The 19,482-nt window shown below is 41.9% G+C and overlaps 1 long non-coding RNA gene across 1 annotated transcript in view; it reads left to right on the top strand.

The window, feature by feature from the left end:
* LOC131227629 (uncharacterized) overlaps window positions 1-18,719 on the top strand; it is a 34,437-nt gene extending 15,718 nt beyond the window's left edge. The window contains exon 2 of the long non-coding RNA XR_009162389.1: window positions 18,409-18,719. This is a non-coding gene — a long non-coding RNA (uncharacterized LOC131227629). The remainder of the gene's footprint in view (window positions 1-18,408) is intronic.
* Window positions 18,720-19,482: the final 763 nt, after the last annotated feature.

Genomic DNA, 19,482 nt, shown 5'->3' with positions numbered 1-19,482 from the left:
TATAAGTTGCAACTTATTATAATCTGCAATAAATTTGACCGTGGGCCGTTATGCCAACTAGAGTATGCCATGGTTATGCGATTATGCATTGCATAACCATTGCATACTTCCTACATGGCATATGCGATCTGAGCCAATGTCTGTGATTGTGCAATTGCATAATCACTTGTGCGATCGCAGATGAAAACACTATTCATGACTAAAAGTTGAGCCAGATATGAATGAAGCTTTGCAATGATAGAGTTGTTACAAACCATAATACAATGAACACCTTATCTAGAGACTGGTCATTGCATGTTCTTAGGGCTGCAACCGAACCTGATTGACCTAACCTGAGTTTGGGTAGTGTTAGTGTTGGAAAACTCCGGTTGTCCCAGACTACTTCTCCTAGACTATGTTTCATTCGGGTGAATTCTCCTGCACACCATTTTTCCTGGTTGTCCCAGACTACTTCTCCTAAACTATGTTTCATTTGGGTGAATTCTCCTCCACACCATTCTTCCCAGTCGTCAGAGGAAGTCCTCAGCCGCTGTCTGGGTTCCCCTCCTTTTGGTTGTACGGTGCCCCCCTTAAAGTAGTGGCCTTCGCTTGGCTTCTTGCGAGGGAGAGAACCTTGACGATAGACAACCTCCAGCTTAGGGGCCATATCCTTCTTAACATATGCATCCTCTGCATGCATTATGTGGGCCCACTGCATACGTGACCTAGCCCAAATATCAAGCTGGTCTAATCATCATGCTGAGGAAAAAGAAGGGTCAGAAAATCTCTTTGTCAACATGCTGCACCATACACGATTTTTAAGAAGAAAAAAAAAGCACAATATAAATTTGCACCCATACACATCACATTACTCATATTTGCAGAAAAAAAGTGATCATCACAACGCTAAATGAAGAAAGAAACAATTGGATTGTCTCCAAAAAAAAAAGAATCAATCAATCCTTAGAAGAAAAATGCATCACGGTCGTCAGCGATGCTGTGCATGCTGTTACCTGCCCCCTGGTTGGTGCTATAGAAGATGACTCTAGTAGCAAAAACTGCAAGTATTCATAGACACCGGATGGCTTAGAATCTTGGACTTCAGCATCTTGACAGTTGTATATGAGAGATGAGATGTTAAAGAGGTGGGAGAGGGCCAGGACAGATGGGAGAGGGCATGTTGGGACAGAGCTTGGGGGGAGAGAAGGGTCGAGGGAGAGATGGAAGAGGTCGGGGGAGAGATGGAAGAGGTTGGGGATGGTTTTTGGCGATGCCATGCATGCAGTTACCTGCCTCCTGGCGGCTGGCGCTGCTACCTCCGTCTCTTGCCCCGCGTTTTCCCGCACTTTTGGTGATGCTCCGTAAGTTCAGTCAAGTGATGGAACTTCTTGGAGCTTCGCTTGCAGAAATACTTAGGGTCACTGGAGGATGCCTTGAGTTTCGTCGGCATCTTGACACTTCTTGAGAGACAAGAAGTTCAAGAGATGGGGAGCGGGTTGGGACAGAGGAGAGAGGTTTGGGAGAGGGAGGGGATGTCTGGAGAGAGATTGGGGGGAGAGATGGAAGAGGTTGGGGAGAGAGGATTGGTTGGAGTGAGGGGAGGGTTGGGCCAGGACAGATGGGAGGGGATGTTGGGAGAGAGGTAGGGTGGAGAGAAGGGTCGAGGGAAAGATGGAAGAGGTCAGGGGAGAGACGGAATAGGTTGGGGATGGTGGTCTGCAATGCCATGCATGCAGTTACCTGCGTCCTGGCGGCTGATGTTGCTGCCTCCTTCTCCCGCCCTACGTTTTCTTGTCGCCCTGCGTTTTCTTGCATTGATGTTCTGTAAGCTCAGTCAAGTGATTGAAATGGCTTTTGTATTGGTTGCAGTTATAGTCAAGGGGTCTGGAGGATGGCTTAGGGTTCTTAGATTTCGCTGGCATATTGACACTTCTTGAGAGACAAGAAGTTCAAGAGATGGAAGAGGGTTGGAATAGAGGGAGAGAGGTTTGGGAGAAAAGGGGGTGTTTGGAGAGAGATTGGGAGGAGAGTAGGGTCAGGGGAGTGATGGAAGAGGTTGGGGAGAGAGGATTGGTTGGAGTGAGGGGAGTGTTGGGGGAGAGGATTGGTAGGAGTGAGGGGAGGGGTGTCTGTTGAAGTGAATCTGTTTGGACATTGGTATTAAATGGTATGAAATTAACATCGTGATTACATGTGTGGAAATACCATTGCATTTTCACCGTCCAATCCTATGTTTCAGATTAAATTCATCCCTTGAGAAATATGTTGTATTATGTGAAGTCTGCGTCATGGGATGGAATTGTAATCAACAGACCACATTTCACAACTGAGTTTGGTCACCTGTGTGCATGTGCAGCTTGAATGTCTTGTGTAGAAGGCACATATGGATGGACGATGTGGATAAAACATGCTCATCAATGTGGGGCCCACAATTGTAGTGGATTTCGAAATCCATTGAAAATCCTGCAATATCCACCATTAGCATTGGAACATGTGATACTGGGATTAATCTAATCTTTTCAGTTGTTATAAACACTGGATGGAATTTGCATAGTACCAAATGCAATTCCATACCACCTAATCCCATCTAATACCATGCACCAAACAGGAACGGATTAGGTGTTATAGCCAGGTAACATTTGTAGTGGGTGTTTCCCTAACCGTGGGGCCACTTTTGATGCATTTGTTGTATATCCACGAGTTTTTACCGCTTACTTTTTGGCATGATACCAAAAATGAAGTAGATGTAAATCTCAAGTGGACCACACCACTGAAAGTAGTGGTGATTGAACGCCCACCATTAAAAACTTCCTAGGGCCCACCATAATGTTTTATTGCCATCCTACTAGTTGATAAGGTAACAAGACCTAGACCAAGGTAAGATACAATATCATCTTGATCCAAAACTTTTGTAGCCCAAAAGAAGTTTTTAGTGGTCAATAATCACTGTTTCCTGTGGTGTGGACAACTCGAGATATGGATACGCTTGGTTTTTGGGACCATGCCATAAAATGAGCTGTTTAAACTAATGTATGGTGTAGATAAACAACACATACATCAAGGTGGGCCCCATGGTCAAGGAAACCCCCACCGTAGAACACGTTGGCAAATCCAAATCTCAAGTGGACCACACCACAGGAAATAGCGAGGATGTTGACACCCACTGTTCAAACATTCGTAGGGTCCACCTTGATGTTTATTTGTCATCCAATCCGTTCACAAGGTTACTCCAACCAGGATGAAGGGAAAACACAAATATCAGCTTGATCGGAAACTTCAGTTGCCCCCAAGAAGTTTTTAATGGTGGGTGTCCAATCTTCATTGTTTCTCATGGTGTGGCCTACTTGAACTTTGGATATGCCCTATGCCCTAAAAAGGGCTGTCATCCAAGTATGCCCTATGCCCTACTTGAACTTTGGATATGCCCTATGCCCAGCCAGGAAGAAGGGAAAACGCAAATATCAGCTTGATCAAAAACTTCAGTTGCCCCCAAGAAGTTTTTAATGGTGGGTGTCCAATCTTCATTGTTTCTCATGGTGTGGCCTACTTGAACTTTGGATATGCCCTATGCCCTAAAAAGGGCTGGCAAAAGTGGATATAACACATACATTATGGTGGGCCCCACAGCTTAGGGATGCAAGAATCTGCATCCCTCGTATTCAGGCCACACAATAGAAAATAGTTGGACTGAGAAATCTGCCCTTAATAGTTTTTTTTTTGTAGGACCCACCGTCTAGGAATTTATAAAATTCTAGTGGCCCATACCACGTGAATTTAGAGGTTCTATGTATAGTTTTATGATGTGGCCCACCTCAGTATTGAATAAGCCCGGTTTTTTAGACAAAGGACAAACATGAGGTGGTGGACCTGATGGACAAGTGGACTGAGTGCTTTCACTGATGGATTGTTATTATATTTTAATCAATGTTTTAAACTCTGAATAATGTGTAGTGTTTCATATTTGATGTAACCAAACATAGCATAAAATAATAGGAAAAATAGGGCTAAGACTAGAGATAAAGAAATGACAAAGTAACTGATTTAACACTAACTAATTTTTTATTGAAAATATAAAAATGTCAAAAACCATTCAAAACATTAATCAATTTTAATATTTTATTGAAAAATAGCTTTTAGTGTAAGTTAAGTAGCATGTAGCGTAGGTTACGTGCTCAAGTAGCATATGCAAATTAGCATATGCTAAGCTACGTAGTATAATTTACATGCTACATAGTGTAAGCTATATAAAACACTGATTTTAATTTAGTTTTTGGCTAGGCATGGGGTCAATACTTTGCTGAATGCCCTTTGTAAGATCTAACCCTACTTTGCGTCAATAGAATATAACCCATTACCGCCAGTATCCTTGGAGATATTATGTATTGACGAATTTTATTTCTCAATGGTGAGAGGAGTGGAATAGTGTTTTTTTTTTTTTTTTTTTTGTTATGGTTTAGTTGCATCATGCATTATCCTCTTAACCTAATACTTGCTAACATTTTGAACCCCCACCCTATAGGGCATTGTATGTGCACAGTGGCACACGTCTACTGAACAACATGGATCAATGGACCAGTCAGGCAGAGATGGGGTCTAGGTTTCACTTGCTGCTGGGCTTAGATAGACATTGACGAAGATCTAACATGAAGTGTGAAGCCCATGTCTCAATGGATGGGATTTTTTTTTTTTGATTTTTTTATTTGAAAGATGACGATTATATTAAAAGATGAAAAAAGATTACAGCTACAATGGAAAGGTCTGCTGAGATAGCAGACAAACACCTAAGAAAAGGAAATCATAGTCCTTCAGGGCTTCAACATGAATGGCCCATTCGATCAAACTTCTCTTTGCCTTCAACGAGACAACCCCTGCGGAATTAGCAATGTCCCTGAAACATTTGTTATTTCTTTCTTCCCAGACTGACCATTAGACTGCAAGAATAACCAGCCTCCAGATCTTTGTTCTAACCTTACCAATGTGCACACCACGCCACACTTGAAGAAGGACATTAGCCTCGTTAGGGAAGCACTAGCTGATGTTGAACCAGAGATGGAAATCAGACCAAGTAGAAGATATGAATGGACAGTTCACTAATAGATGGTTGACAATTTCTTCTTCCCGCATACAACATAAACAAATATTGGGAAGAATCATCCCTTTTCTCCTCAATAGAAGGTATTGCAACGTCCGGCAAGGGAAGCATCTCTCCTTTCCTATTGGTGTTGATCACAAGGCCCCTAAATGAGTGTAGGCATAGCAAACCTCACATGGATGGCATGTACTTAGAACACTGACGGCAGTCATTATGGTTGAAGGGCTTCGAAGGAGGATGGGTGATACCTATAAGGACTCGGTTTTTGGTCATTCGAAGGAATAGGAAGGCTCTTTTGTTTGCAAAATATTAGGCCCTTGGATTATCAATGTATTTTGGATTGCCCCCCTTCCTCGAATTGCAACGATAGTAGCTCTAAATGGCAATGGCACCAGCGGTTGTGATGGGGACATCATGCGCACGCCCCCCACCCTATGCACATATTCAAGGAGGAGGAGGGCCCCATTTTTGATTTGGATCGACGACGACATTTTTAGAGAACCTCACAGTTAGGGGCTATGCTATGGAGCGTTGGAGTGGACCCGATCATCATATAGATTCTAACATTGGATCTCATGATCGTGGCCCACTACCCTAGATGATCTAGGATTTTGAGTTTTGACTATTCTCGTAATTAGAAACATCATGAATGACTTTGATTGCGTAGATTTTATTATTTTATTTACGTAAGCGTTAAGTATTAGTGTGCGCACATGGCGCAAGGGTAAAGTTGTCTTTTGGGGTTTAGAGTTTTCTTATAAATAAGCAACCCCATGTAGGTATTTTTCAATGAAGTTTATGAATAAAAATTCTGTGTTTTTCTTCTTCTCTATCTCTTTAGGTTGAAGAATCGAATGGGTGCGAAACCCTCCCTTCCTTGAAGGGCTAACTACCGTGGTGCGAAGCCACAACCATCCCAAATCATCCCTACTTCTTTACACCCCACATCCATCATCTTCTACATCCCTCCCATCTTCAGATTCACCCTTTCTCGTACTGAAGTTCTCTTCTACCACAGATTTTCAGATTTTGATCCATCAGAGGGGCTAAAACTTCGGCGGAGCACCACGCACAAACCGTACATCGGATTGACATGAAATTTGGCATGGAGGCAGTCCTACCTTGGTCGATCCTAGCGTAAGAGTCGCTTTCCAACATTGTGGGCCCCACACACGTGCGCTCAGGGCCAGCTGTTGTCCACGTACGTGGATCATCTCAGGTTCTATCTTTCCTCTATTCTCCTCCTCTTTAACCTTAAATCTAGGTCCCTAACCTAGAGAATCAAAAATCCCAATTATCCCCAAATTCGCTAACCCTAGGTTTTCCCCCGAATTGGAACATGGTGAATCTCTTGAATTGGGGAACAATCCTTTGCAAGAGTGGATGAATCTTACACTCTTGTGGGCTTGTTTGGTTTATAATTTTATTTCATCCAGCCCTAAACTTGTGTAAGCTTGGACCCCCATAGATTCTCCTTTTTGAATATTTGATTGTATGTAGGATGTGAAATTTTGTGATTGTTTAAAATTAGTATAATCTAAAGGTTGAACTCTTACATGTCATATTTAATTTCATGTCCTGCATCAAATTTGGTATCAAAGCTTAGGTTTTTATAGGGGAATGCATTGCATGTTTAGGGTTCAATTTATTATGTCCATTATGCATCAAATCTTCTCATATAGGGCTGTTTAGGACCCATAATTCACAATATGGGCTGTTGAATTTTCTGTTGTCAGAAAATCTACAAATTTCATAGCTGAATTTTCTGTTAACAAATTATTCGGGCAGTTATATTGCTGGAATTTTAGTAGCGTTGTGTAGTTTCCCTCATATAGAGTCCTATAGGATCATTTAGTCCCATTTAGACGCATATAGTTGCATTAGAGAGTCTTTGAGTTAAGTGAGTGGTTGTATGTCCAAATGTACTAGTCGTGGTTTTGGTTTGCACCCCATGCTAAACATAGAGAAATTACAAGAGTCAATGGACAACATAACCCAGTAGTTTGAGTCTTTGGGTAAGCGCTTGGAACAACATATTGACCAGCACTTGGATCAGATCAATGTCCGCGTTACCCAACTAGAGACCTCCGCCGGGGCAAACCCCGCCATGAGGGAAGATGCCCAATCTCAGGCAGGTGGTCAGGAGGACCGACAAAGGAATGAGGGTGGCGAAAGGAATGGTCATGGGCGAGCACCCGTACACCCACACCGCGAGGGGCATCATGATCATTATGACCCAGATGAGCAACTCCTCAAGGGAGTTAGAATAGAGGCCCCTACGTTTGATGGTTACTTGGACCCTAAAGCTTTGCTAGATTAGTTGGCAGATATGGACCACTATTTTGAGTGGTATGACATGTCGGATGCTCGTCGAGTCCAATTTGCCAAGACAAAGCTTGTGGGCCAAGCAAAGAGGTTTTGGGCTACTGTGGAGCGAAAGAAAGAAAGGTCGAGGGAGCCCCCAATAGTCCATTGGGGAGAAATGAAACAAATTCTAAAGGAGAAGTACCTCTCTTTCTCTTATCACATGAGGTTGGTTGAAAATTGGTAGTCTCTTCGATAAGGTTTCATGAGTGTCACTGAATACATTGAGAAGTTCGAAGAGTACTTAACCCGGTATGAAGTTTAAGAGGATCCCGTACTCAATCTTACTTGATTTAAGACGGGCCTCCATTCTGACATTATGAGAGAGTTTGCTCGCCAAGGACATGTACACTCTTGAACAGATGTATCAAGTAGTGTTGGAGGTCGAGTAATATCTCAAAGCATCTGTGGGAAGGCGGTTTGAGTCTCGTGATTTTGGCGTTAAGGCCAACCCTTCTGGGGCTAAGCCTGACACTGGATATCAATATAAGCCTTCTAGTAGTTCTCAGTCTAGGCCCAAGGATGATAAGGGTAAAGGGGTTGTCGGGTTTAACTCGCGCAAAAGCGATGCGACTAGGTGTTTTAGATGTCAGGGGTTTGGTCACTTTGCTCACCAGTGTGGCACGAAAGAGGGCACCAAGGTGTTCCTTATTGATAGGCAAGTAGAAATAGTGCTCCCAGAAAGTGACGGTGAAGGGGAAGAATACGAGCTAGCAGAGATCCCTAGATGAGGAAGAGGGAGCGCAAGAGTCTGCGACCCTTGTAGTCGTGTTGTGCCTTTGCCCAAGCAAAGAATACCGACGATTGGCGCCGCAACACGATCTTTTATACCTACGCAAAATGTGGTGATAAGAGTTGCAAGATGATCATGGATAGTGGTAGTTGTGCCAATGTGGCATCAACTGGCACTGTGAGCCGTTTGGGCTTGAAGCTTGAAGCCCATCCTCAACCCTATAGAGTGTCTTAGGTTGATGAGACTTCCATTCTAGTTTCGCACCGTTGTCTTGTTCCTATTTAGTTTGAATAATATAAAGACACTTTGGTGTGATGTTGTTCCCACGGATGTTAGCCATATCATTTTGGGTAGGCCCTGGCTCTATGGCAGGGATGTCACCATATTTGGTTCAAATGTGTGTACATTCTGGTTTGAGGGCAAGAAATTCAAGTTAAATCTACTTCTACCCAAGAACACGACTGGAAAGGAGTCAGTTTACCACAAAGAGTGGTGTGAGCAACATGGAGGAATTGAAGGAATCGAAGTCCAAGTCTAAGCCTCTCCATATTCTAAATGCCAAAAACTTTGAGCGAGAGACTGAGTCGGACTCGATGATGAACGCCCTTTGTGGCTAGGGAAAGTGCACTAGAGGCTAGTGTAGAGTTACCCAATGAGGCCATTCCGGTAGTGGATGAGTTTCGTAATGTCTTTCTTGATGATCTACTGGATGAGCTCCTCCCTATGAGGAATATACGGCATGCCATTGATTTAGTCCCTAGGGCGACTCTATCAAACCTCCCTCATTACAGAATGAACCCAAAGGAGTATGGAGAGTTAAAGAGAGAGATTGATGAGCTCCCATTTAAGAGAGCATGAGTCCGTGTGTTGTGCTTGCCCTTCTTACACCTAAGAAGGATGACACATGGAGGATGTGTGTTGATAGTAAGGCCATCAACAAAATCACAATCAAGTATTGGTTTTCCATTCCGCGTCTTGATGATATGTTGGATATGATAGCCAATGCTACTATCTTCTCAAAAATTGACCTCAAAAGTGGTTGTCACCAAATTCTTGTACACCCTGGTGATAAGTGGAAGACGGCCTTCAAGACGAAGGATGGACTATATGAGTGACTTGTCATGCCTTTTGGGCTAACTAATGCCCCAAGTACCTTCATGTGTGTGATGACCCAAGTGTTGAGGCTCTTCATGGGGAAGTTCTTGGTCATCTACTTTGATGATATCCTGATATATAACATGACCAAGGAACAACACCTCAACCATTTGAGGCAGGTTTGTGGGATCATTAGAGCCGAAAAATTGTATGCCAACATAAAGAAGTGTGCATTTATATTTAGCAGCATTATCTTCTTAGATTTTGTTGTGTCAGTTGAGGGTGTGTCGGCCGATCCCGAGAAGGTCAAGGCCATCATCAATTGGCCTGAACCGTACAGTATTCATGAGGTGCGCAGCTTTCATGGCTTGGCCATCTTCTATAGACGGTTCATTCGAGGCTTTAGTTTCACTATGGCTTCCATCATGGATTGCATAAAAAAGGAGAGTTTCAATGGACGAAGGTAGCCTCGAAGGCTTTCAAGGAGATAAAGGTTAAGATGATCGAAGCTCTAGTCATGCGACTTCCCGATTTCTCAAAAACTTTTGAGGTTGCATGCGACACGTCAGGAGTTGGCATAGGATGAGTGCTTAGTCAGGAAGGGCACCATGTCGCCTTTTTTAGTGAAAAACTGAATGAGACGAAACAAAAATAATCCACCTATGACAAAGAATTCTATGCGGTTGTGCAGTTGTTGCGCCATTGGCGTCATTATCTACTACTGCAGGAATTCGTCTTGTTCTCAGATTACGAGGCCCTGCGATATTTGAATTCTCAGAAGAAACTAAATCCTAGGCACGCCAAGTGGGTTCAATTCCTTCAAGAGTATACTTTTTTGCTTAAACATAAGGCCGGTGTAAAGAATAAGCCCGCCGACGGGTTGAGTTGTCGAGTTGCATTACTCAATTCCATGAGTGTTGAGGTTACTGGGCTTGAGCGTATCAGAGATGAATATCTTGAATGCCCAGATTTTGGAGTTGTGTGTGCATCGTTGTTAGAGAGTCCGTCAGGGGCTAGCGGTGAGTATTTGATATTGGACGGATATTTGTTTAGGAGTGACCGTTTGTGCATACCTCACACCGCCCTCCGCGATTTTCTTGTCTGGGAGTTACATTTAGGAGAGATCGCGGGTCATTTTGGTCGAGACAAGACCATTGCCCTAGTGGAGGATAAAATCCATTAGCCAAGCCTCAAGCGAGACGTGGCCAAAATTATAGGGTAGTGTTGGTAAAGCAGAAAAAGCAGAATACGGGGCTTACACACCTTTGCCAGTTCCATTCGCCCTTTGACAGGACATTAGTATGGACTTCGTGCTTGGGCTTCTAAAGACTATTCGGAAACACGATTTCATATTTGTTGTCATGGACCGTTTTTCTAAAATGGCCCACTTCATCACTTGTTCGAAGACCTCTGACACATCTCATGTTGCCAAGTTGTTCTTTAGTGAGGTAGTCAAGCTTCATGGGTTACCCAAAACCATAGTGTCTAACTGTGACGTGTGATTCATGAGTTATTTTTGGAAGACACTATGACATATAATGAATATTAGGCTCCAATTTTTTTCTGCCTACCACCCTTCGACCAATGGTCAGATTGAGGTGGTCAATAGGAGCCTAGGAAATTTGCTTAGGTGTTTAATGGGAGCACACTAGGATGTGGGACACATCACTACCTATCGTCGAGTTTGTATTTAATAGTTCTGTCAATAGATCTATAAGTTTAAGTCATTTTGAAGTCGTTACTAGTTATAAACCTTGGAAGCCTATTGATCTTGTCCCTATGTCCCTGTCACATAGGCCATCAGAGTCTGCAGAGTCCTTTGCACATCATATTCAGTCATTGCATCAAGAAATCAGACGAAAGATCAATACTAGTAATGAACATTGCAAAATTTCTGCAGACCAACATAAATGATTCAAGGAATTCAATGTAGGGGACTATGATGGTCTGCATTAGGCCAGAATGGTACCCTTAGGGAGCCGTTCGTAAATTACACGCGCGTAACGCTGGACCATTAAAAATTATAAAACAAAACGGTCCCAATGCATATGTGGTAGATCTTCCACTTTCTATGAGAATTAGTTCAACATTTAATGTGAAGGATCTAGTTGCATTTCAGGGGACCATTGATACATTGTCCAACCTTTCACCTAACCATCCTGATTCCCCAGGCCTTTCCCTTAATCCATGGCCCATTCCTGACCCATCTTCTCTGCCTCTACCTCCCATACCTGAGGAGATAAAGGATATTCTAGACCATCAGATAGTATTGACGTTGGATGATGGCTTTCAAAAGTTCCTTGTCAAATGGAAGTCACGCCTAGCTTCAGACAGTACGTGGCTCACTGACGAGGAGCTTCAAAGACTTAATCTTGACATCTTGGAACGGTTCAAGAGTTTAGTTTAGCAAGTGGCGAAATCTTCGCAGTTGAGGAGAGTTGATGGGGACATCATGCGCACGCCCCCACCCTATGCACATATTCAAGGAGGAGGAGAGACCCATTTTCGATCTGGATCGACGACGATACTTTTGGAAGGCCTCACAGTTAAGGGCTGTGCTATGGAGCATTGGAGTGGACCCGATCAATATAGATTCTTCCATCAGATCTCATGATCGTTGCCCACTACCCTAAATGATCTAGGATTTTCAGTCTTGACTATTCTCGTGATTAGAAACATCATGAATGACTTTGATTGCGTAGATTATTTATTATTTTATTTACTTCAGCTTTAATATTGGTGTGCGAACATGGCACAAGGGTAAAGTTGTCTTTTGGGGTTTAGGGTTTTCTTATAAATAAGCAACCCCATGTAGGTATTTTTCAATGAAGTTTATGAATAAAAATTCTGCATTTTTCTTGTTCTCTATCTCTTTGGGTTGAAGAATCGAATTGGGTATAAACCCTCCCTTCCTCGAATGGCTAACTACTGTGGTACGAAGCCACAACCATCCCAAATCATCCACACTTCTACACCCCACATCCATCATCTTCTACATCCTCCCATCTTCAGATTCACCCTTTCTCGTACCAAAGTTCTCTTCTACAACAGATTTTCAGATTCTAATCCATCAGAGGAGCTGAAACTTCAGTGGAGCACCACGCACAAACCGTGCATCGGATCGACATGAAATTTGGCATGGAAGCAATCCTACCCTGGCCGATCCTAGCCTAGGAGTCGTTTTCTGACTTTGTGAGTCCCACACACGTGCAGACGAGTGGTCACGCACGTGCGCCCAGGGCCAGCTGCTGTCTACGCACGTGGCTCATCTCAGGTTCTATCTTTCCTCTATTTTCCTCTTCTGTAGCCTTAATTCTAGGTCCCTAACCCAAGATTTTCCCCCGAATTATCTTAGGTCCCTAACCCAAATCCCAATTATCTCCAAATTTGCTAACCCTAGATTTTCCCCCGAATTGGAACATGGTGAATCTCTTGAATTGGGGAACAATCATTTGTAAGAGTGGATGAATCTTACATTCCTTTGGGCTTTTTTGGTTTATAATTTTATTTGATCTAGCCCTAAACTTGTGTAGGCTTGGACCCCCATAGATTTTCCTTTTTGAATATTTAATCGTATGTAGGATGTGGAGTTTTGTGATTGTTTAAAATTGGTCTAATCTAAAGCTTGAACTCTTGCATGTCATATTTAATTTCATGTCCTGCATCAGGTTGTTACTGATAATTGTAGTGATTACATGATTTAGCTCCTTATTTGCTCAAGTTAAATGGGGTCTATGGCCTCATTGTTCATTGGTCCTTACTGTAGCTTCTTATAAAAAATTGGCTAGTTATCGTGAAGAAAAAACCTGGTTAGTTAATCTTTCAACCAATTTTCATAGGTTGCAATGGCAAAATCTCAACTTTGGACAACTCGTAGAGAATTTTTCTCTTGAACATTTGCTTTGCATTGGGATTACGTGGAGTCAGTTGACCATCTGTTTTGAATTGCCAGTTTCTAATGGATGCTTGGAGCCATTTCTAGTTTTCTACTGTTCGAACTTGTCTTAAGCTTGGCAAGGAAAGACCTTACTCAAGTTTAAATGAGAAGGGACCTCATTCTAGGGCTCTCTCTCTCTCTCTCTCTCTCTCTCTAAGGGAACACGTGTTGCTTTTGCTATCATTTGGTGTGTGGAATTAAAGAAAATGGTAGGATTTTTTATTTTTTAAATTTCTTAAACAGTAATATCTCCTCCTGTGAGGTCATTAAGAGTTTTTTCCTCAATGGCGTATTCTTCTATGAGGTTGGATTTTAAAGGGATAACTGCACACACACACACACATCGCCAATCTCTTTATCTGGCTTTTGAGGTCTCTTCACCAGTAAATGCGCAGATTAGAAAAATGAAATAAGTGACGTTTCAGACTCCGAGAGAGAGAGAGAGAGAGAGAGAGAGAGAGAGAGATCCTTGAATTTTTCATTTTAATTAAAAAAAAAAGTTTGGGAGTTGGGCCATCTCATATGTGATTATGCTATCGCATAGGTGCACTACCCCCTTGGGTTGCATGGAATCGCTTATGCCATTTGACAATATTGGTTGCACATGACCAAACTATCTAAGTCTACTTTCCCTAATCTCATTACCTTTTGAAGGTCCCTTGAATGTATTCATCTCTAGTTATATTCTTCATCCTTCATCATATTTCCACTCATCCATCTCTTATCTCATTTTAGCTATGCTTAACATATGAATAGATTATTCCTTTGACTTCCCAACACTTTATCCCAAGAAGCATGTCTGGTCTTGTAGATGTCCTCTAAATTTCCCCTTCAATTTGATTAGTATGCAACAATGACATAAAACTCCACCACACGTGCTGTGGGAGCACATTGCACAAAAAATATGATAACGAACCAACAACAGCAACGCCACCTGCAACACACACACACACACACACACACACACACACTCTTGCTGTGGGAGCACATTGCACAAAAAATCATGATAATGAACCAACAATGGTGGCGCCACCTGCAACCAGAATCCCTCCCAACCACCCCTGTCAATCAAGGGAAAAAAAAAATAAAATCCAGATCTTCAAAACATGACACCCCACACATTTAGACCGAGGCATCTCACATCCACTGCCAACTGTCACGTAAACCCAAGCAGCAGTTCTCCTCCCTATGCTGCTGCTGAACAACAGCTGAGACCTAGCACAACACACCATAGTGAGCATTTCCTGAGCAACAGAAGGTGAGAGACCTGCTTCTGTTGCAACAGAACAAAACTAGCTTACCTCAGCCTGAATCCTTGTAACCCAACAGCAGATCAACAGAACACAAGAGACAACAAGAGACCTCTATTAGTGCAGCAGCAGCACATAACCAGCCATTATGAACCACCCACAACACCATGCCACACTCTACCATCCTCGCACTGAAACAGAGTCACAATGCTGGCAACTACCAGAGGCCTGGGAGAGAGGCTGAGGACCAGCCTGCTAACTAGAGGATCAAAATCAGATCTGACAGAGCTGGAAACACCAAAAACACAGGAGGGCGTGGCAGAAGCATGGAACAACCAGAGTGACATGACAGAGCTTCACTGCGAAGGGAGCTTGGAGTATGCACCATCAGCATTGGGATCACATTGCTTCAACGAGCATTAGAACTAGGAACAACATTCAGCTACACAATGCTGTAGATAGCTCCAACTGAGAGCAGATCAACACCAAAATAAGGCAACACAAAGCTGAGACAAAGAACACTATCAAAGGCGGATGGGGGAGAGACAGGGCCGGGCCTGCATTCTACAAGGTCTGGAATCATCATCACTGAGACCCAATTAATAGCACACAGAGCAGACAAGGAGGGCCAGTTTCATCGCCTTCTCATGGAACCAATATCTTCTCCATAAGGGAGAGAGCTCCCCTGATTTCCCATGAAGAATGGGCCTCAATCTATATATTATGAATCCTGGATTGGAGCTTCTGAAGCTGGCCAGATATTCCACCACCAAGTTCCGGTCCCTAAAGATATGCATAAATTTGAAGCTTGGATTAAAAGTTTCTGCTTTGATATCTTCTATGATATATCATAGATTCCACAGCACAATTGATCTAGGGCATTTTAGACAGTCCACAACCATCCCAGAATCAGATTCAACTCTTAACTTTGAGAAGGCCAAGGCACCTGCATAGGCTGATGGCGTCCAATATCCCTCTAGCTTCCACAACAGAGTTGGAAACCATGCCGTAGGATTTATGGAATGTGAATAACATTTTGCTGTTGTGATCCCTGCAAATGCCACCCCCTCCCCCTTGCCTTGGATTTCATCCAGATGAGCTGTACGTGTTTAATGTTACTCATCCACATTCCAGCTGCTTCCATTTAACAATTTCCATGACATGCCTCTCTATTTTGAGCCATGCACCCCAATTACTTCCCAGGCCATTTCTTTGATGAAGTTGCCATTTAAAGTTTCCCAGGGTTCTTCCTAGTCAACAATCTTAACTAATTCCTTGTTTCCACTGCTATTGTTAATATGATTGCATCCTATTATTCCATTTCCATATAATCTGTTCTAGTGCAATTAATTTTAACACCTTTAGATTCTAAAGCACCACCCATAGATTTAGCTTTGTGTTTATCCACTCCCTCATCTTGTCAATCAAAATTATGTTACCTACAAACAGCATACACCCCCAGACCTTTTGTTGTAAATGCCTCATTAACTCATTCATACCAATGCAAAAGGATACAGGTCAATGCTAATCACCAGAGTAAGCCTACGTTAATTGGAAACTCACTTGTCTCTCAACTATTGGTCTTCACATGTGTTAATCATGTCAATTTATCCTTTTGAAACTCCCTTCTTTCCCAACACCCACTAGATTAGCTCACTAACGACCCTCTCTTATACTTTTTATAAGTCAATAAAAACCATGTGGAGGTCTTTCCTCTTCTCTCTATATGTCTCCATCAATTGTCTAGGAAGGAAAATAGCTTTAATGGTTGACCTTCCTAGCACATCCAAACTTACTTTCTGATACATTCATCTCATTCCTTACTCTCTCCTGAAGTTTCATACTATGACTAATAAGTTTAAACTTATTAGTCAGATTAAACTTGCTTGTCAGTTTCTCCTTTATTCTTCTAAACAGGAACCCCACCTTTCCTCCTGTCATTGGGCATTTTCCATGATCTTACAACCTTGTTGAATAACATTGTCAACCAAAATAAACTAGTATCTCATGTGCATTTCCAAATCTCTACCAGTATACCATCTAAAGCTAGGGCCTTTCCTGTCTTCATATTTCCCAAAGCTTCCTTTACTTCAGATATTCTACAGAAGTATCTATAGTTGGTGTCATTTTTGGTCATGACTCCTTTTATCTTGATGCTCTTGGAGCAGTCATCATTTAACAAGTTTGAAAATCACTTCTCCACCTTTCATTGATTTCATTGCCTTTAACCAATAGCATCTAGTCATCACTCTTAATGCATCTAACATAACCTAGGTCCTACCCTTCTCTCTCCTTTTTTAAAGTTTGAAGACATCTTTATCACCTTCTCTTGTTCCTAATCGATTACACAGATCATGCCTTAAGTTTAGCCTCAGCTACTACTCAGCGTTCCTTTTGGCATTTCTATATATATATATATATACACTTTTTCTTTTTCATTCTAGTTGCTTTTGAGGCCCAGAAAAATGATTGTTCTTCACTAATGGCCTTTTGGACTTCATCATTCCTCCACCAAGCAATCATAATTTTCCAATTAGATATTTATCAAGATAGTTAAAAGTAACATAGTGAGTGGTTCAAATTCAAAAGGGAAAAAAATTAGATGGCTATTATCATCTTCTTTGTTTAATTTTGGACTATATACATCTAAAATTGAGTCATCAATTTGAATGGGTTATCTAGATCCTAGACGCATCCTCTTCCAGAAACTCATTCACAAGAGCATCAGTATTTACATCGTGATTTTGTGCAATGTGATCCCTAGGCAGATCAATGCCAAACCAAATGTCACCAATAACAAACCTTGTCTGTAACCATCATCCACTGCATGTTGCAGAAACCCTCACCCAAGACGTCGTGTAAACTCCTCTAAATATTAGAGCTATTAGCTGCAACTCCAGCAACACGTCAATGCGATCGCTTCACGTACTTTGTGTAGCGTATCATTTTTCATCCAACACAATGGTTTTTATTGAGAATACAATGTTTCTTATTAAATTCCATCTGCTTCTCCCCCGTAGAAAAATTGCAAACACAGATTCGATATGCTATAGGCTATAATACTTCAGCAGCAACAGGGACAAAAACCATCAAATCAACCAGACACGAACAATGGAAGAGTGAACCTTGGATAGTGGAACATCCAAATATCTAATGGGAAGATAAGATCTCTTTAAGTTAGTGGTATGGGCAATAATTTGAGTCCGATACGGAAAACTTTTTCCGATGTGACAAAGCTGCTCTTATGCTAGTTAAACAGTTGACCAAAGCACTAGCATAACCTTAAAGGAGCTTCATTTGCCTTGACAAAAGCCAGTGTATCATTCGCAATGAGGAAATGAGGGAAAAAAAAAAAGGGCCAATCCAACTCCCTCGCCATCTCATGGGCCAATCCTATATTTTCAGAAATGCTTCTTCTACTAACGAAGGGACCTTGCTCATGTGATATGAGTTTAGGGAGAATCCTACTGAGTAAGGATTTTTAAAATATCTTATAGATGCAATTATATGGACTAATTGGTTTAAACTCCGAAAACTTGGATGGATTCTCCACTTTAGGAATAAGTGCAAGCAAGGAACTTGTAACTTCCTGAAGGATCTTCAAGCCCATAAATTGAACACACACTGTTGAAAAAAACATGCGTTAAATAAATGTCTACTAGCAGGAAAGAAAAAATTCCCAAGATACAATCTTGGCTTGGCACACTATCGATTGGAATATTAAATGTTGCCAACCTAACTTAATCAGGATGTCTCATAAGCATCAGTATTCCTTAGATACCAGCTTAGGAATATGATAAATAATACACTGCACTAGAGCACATACTTCAAAAGTAAGTATGTAATTGAAAATTCTAATGACCTCTCTTGCAATCAAAGTCTGATCTTCAACACTAAGCCCAGAATTCAATTTTATTTTGTTAATCATACATATCTAATAGCGTTCCTTGTCTTGTAGATGATGAACTCAAGCAAAAGCAAATCATCGATGAGCCCCTTTCAAGGCCAAGGGTAACAGGTTATGCTATAAGTGAAAAAGACTGGTCACTTTGCAACTCTACTTTGTGGATTCTTCCTCTCTCTACCACTGAAGCATGGGAAAATTGTGTTTCTGCCCACGTTTTCCAGTCATTTGTTTCTGGTTATTTTTAGAAATTTCTTCCTGATTGAATTTTGGCCAACTGCTGCTTGGCTTCCTCTTACAGAAAATCCCCCATTGAATCCTTGTCACCATGCAATGCATATTCAGTCTGCAAAACATTACCTTCAGCTGCCTCTTTTCCAACCTTTAAGAGCTTCCTTTAACCTTGCCATCTTTAAGAATATAACATCACAAGAATGCAACCACAGTAATATTCCAATTGGCTAATAAAAAGACGAAAAACTCAAGAAAACCATCATGAAGGGTCCACATCCTTAGAACTTTAAATGGCTTGAGGAAGTTACAAGAATCATCTTGCAAGGAGAAAAGCAAAGGAAAATGATTCGGTTAAACTCGAGTTTCACCGAACCCACTTCATATTAAACATCGCCTATCTTATCGAGCCATATTTGCCTATTCCCATACCGGTTATTATATCAAGTAAACTTGCATCAATCAGGCTAACACCATCCACTACATTTCAAAATTCTATTATAGCATTAGAATCCAGATGATTTCCGGATTTATATTTGCAATGACATTCCCCCCAAAGAAGCCAATGACCAGCTGATAGAATTAGCTCATGTACCTTGGAGTACACTGAATCAGTTAGCAACATGGGATTTGTAGCCCATCCCTGATGAGGAACAACATAATCTGAAGTGTGTAATCACCCCTCCCCCTCAACTCACTTAGGTAGAAGCTCCCAGCCTTAACTGTCCCTTGCTTCACCTTGCTTGCCACAGTCCTACAAGAAACTCACTGCTTCCGGAACTGGAAATGGGACTGATAGAACTCTTTCCCCTGCCTTGGGGGAGGAGCAAGGAAAAAGTTCTATCTGATGAACCGGGAGGATACCGGAGCACATCATGTTTGAATCTGTTCCATATA

This window comes from Magnolia sinica, chromosome 15 (assembly GCF_029962835.1).
Source record: "Magnolia sinica isolate HGM2019 chromosome 15, MsV1, whole genome shotgun sequence".
Classification (NCBI taxonomy): Eukaryota; Viridiplantae; Streptophyta; class Magnoliopsida; order Magnoliales; family Magnoliaceae; genus Magnolia; species Magnolia sinica.
Note: the sequence above shows the minus strand (reverse complement) of the source record. Positions and strands in the feature narration are given on the sequence as shown.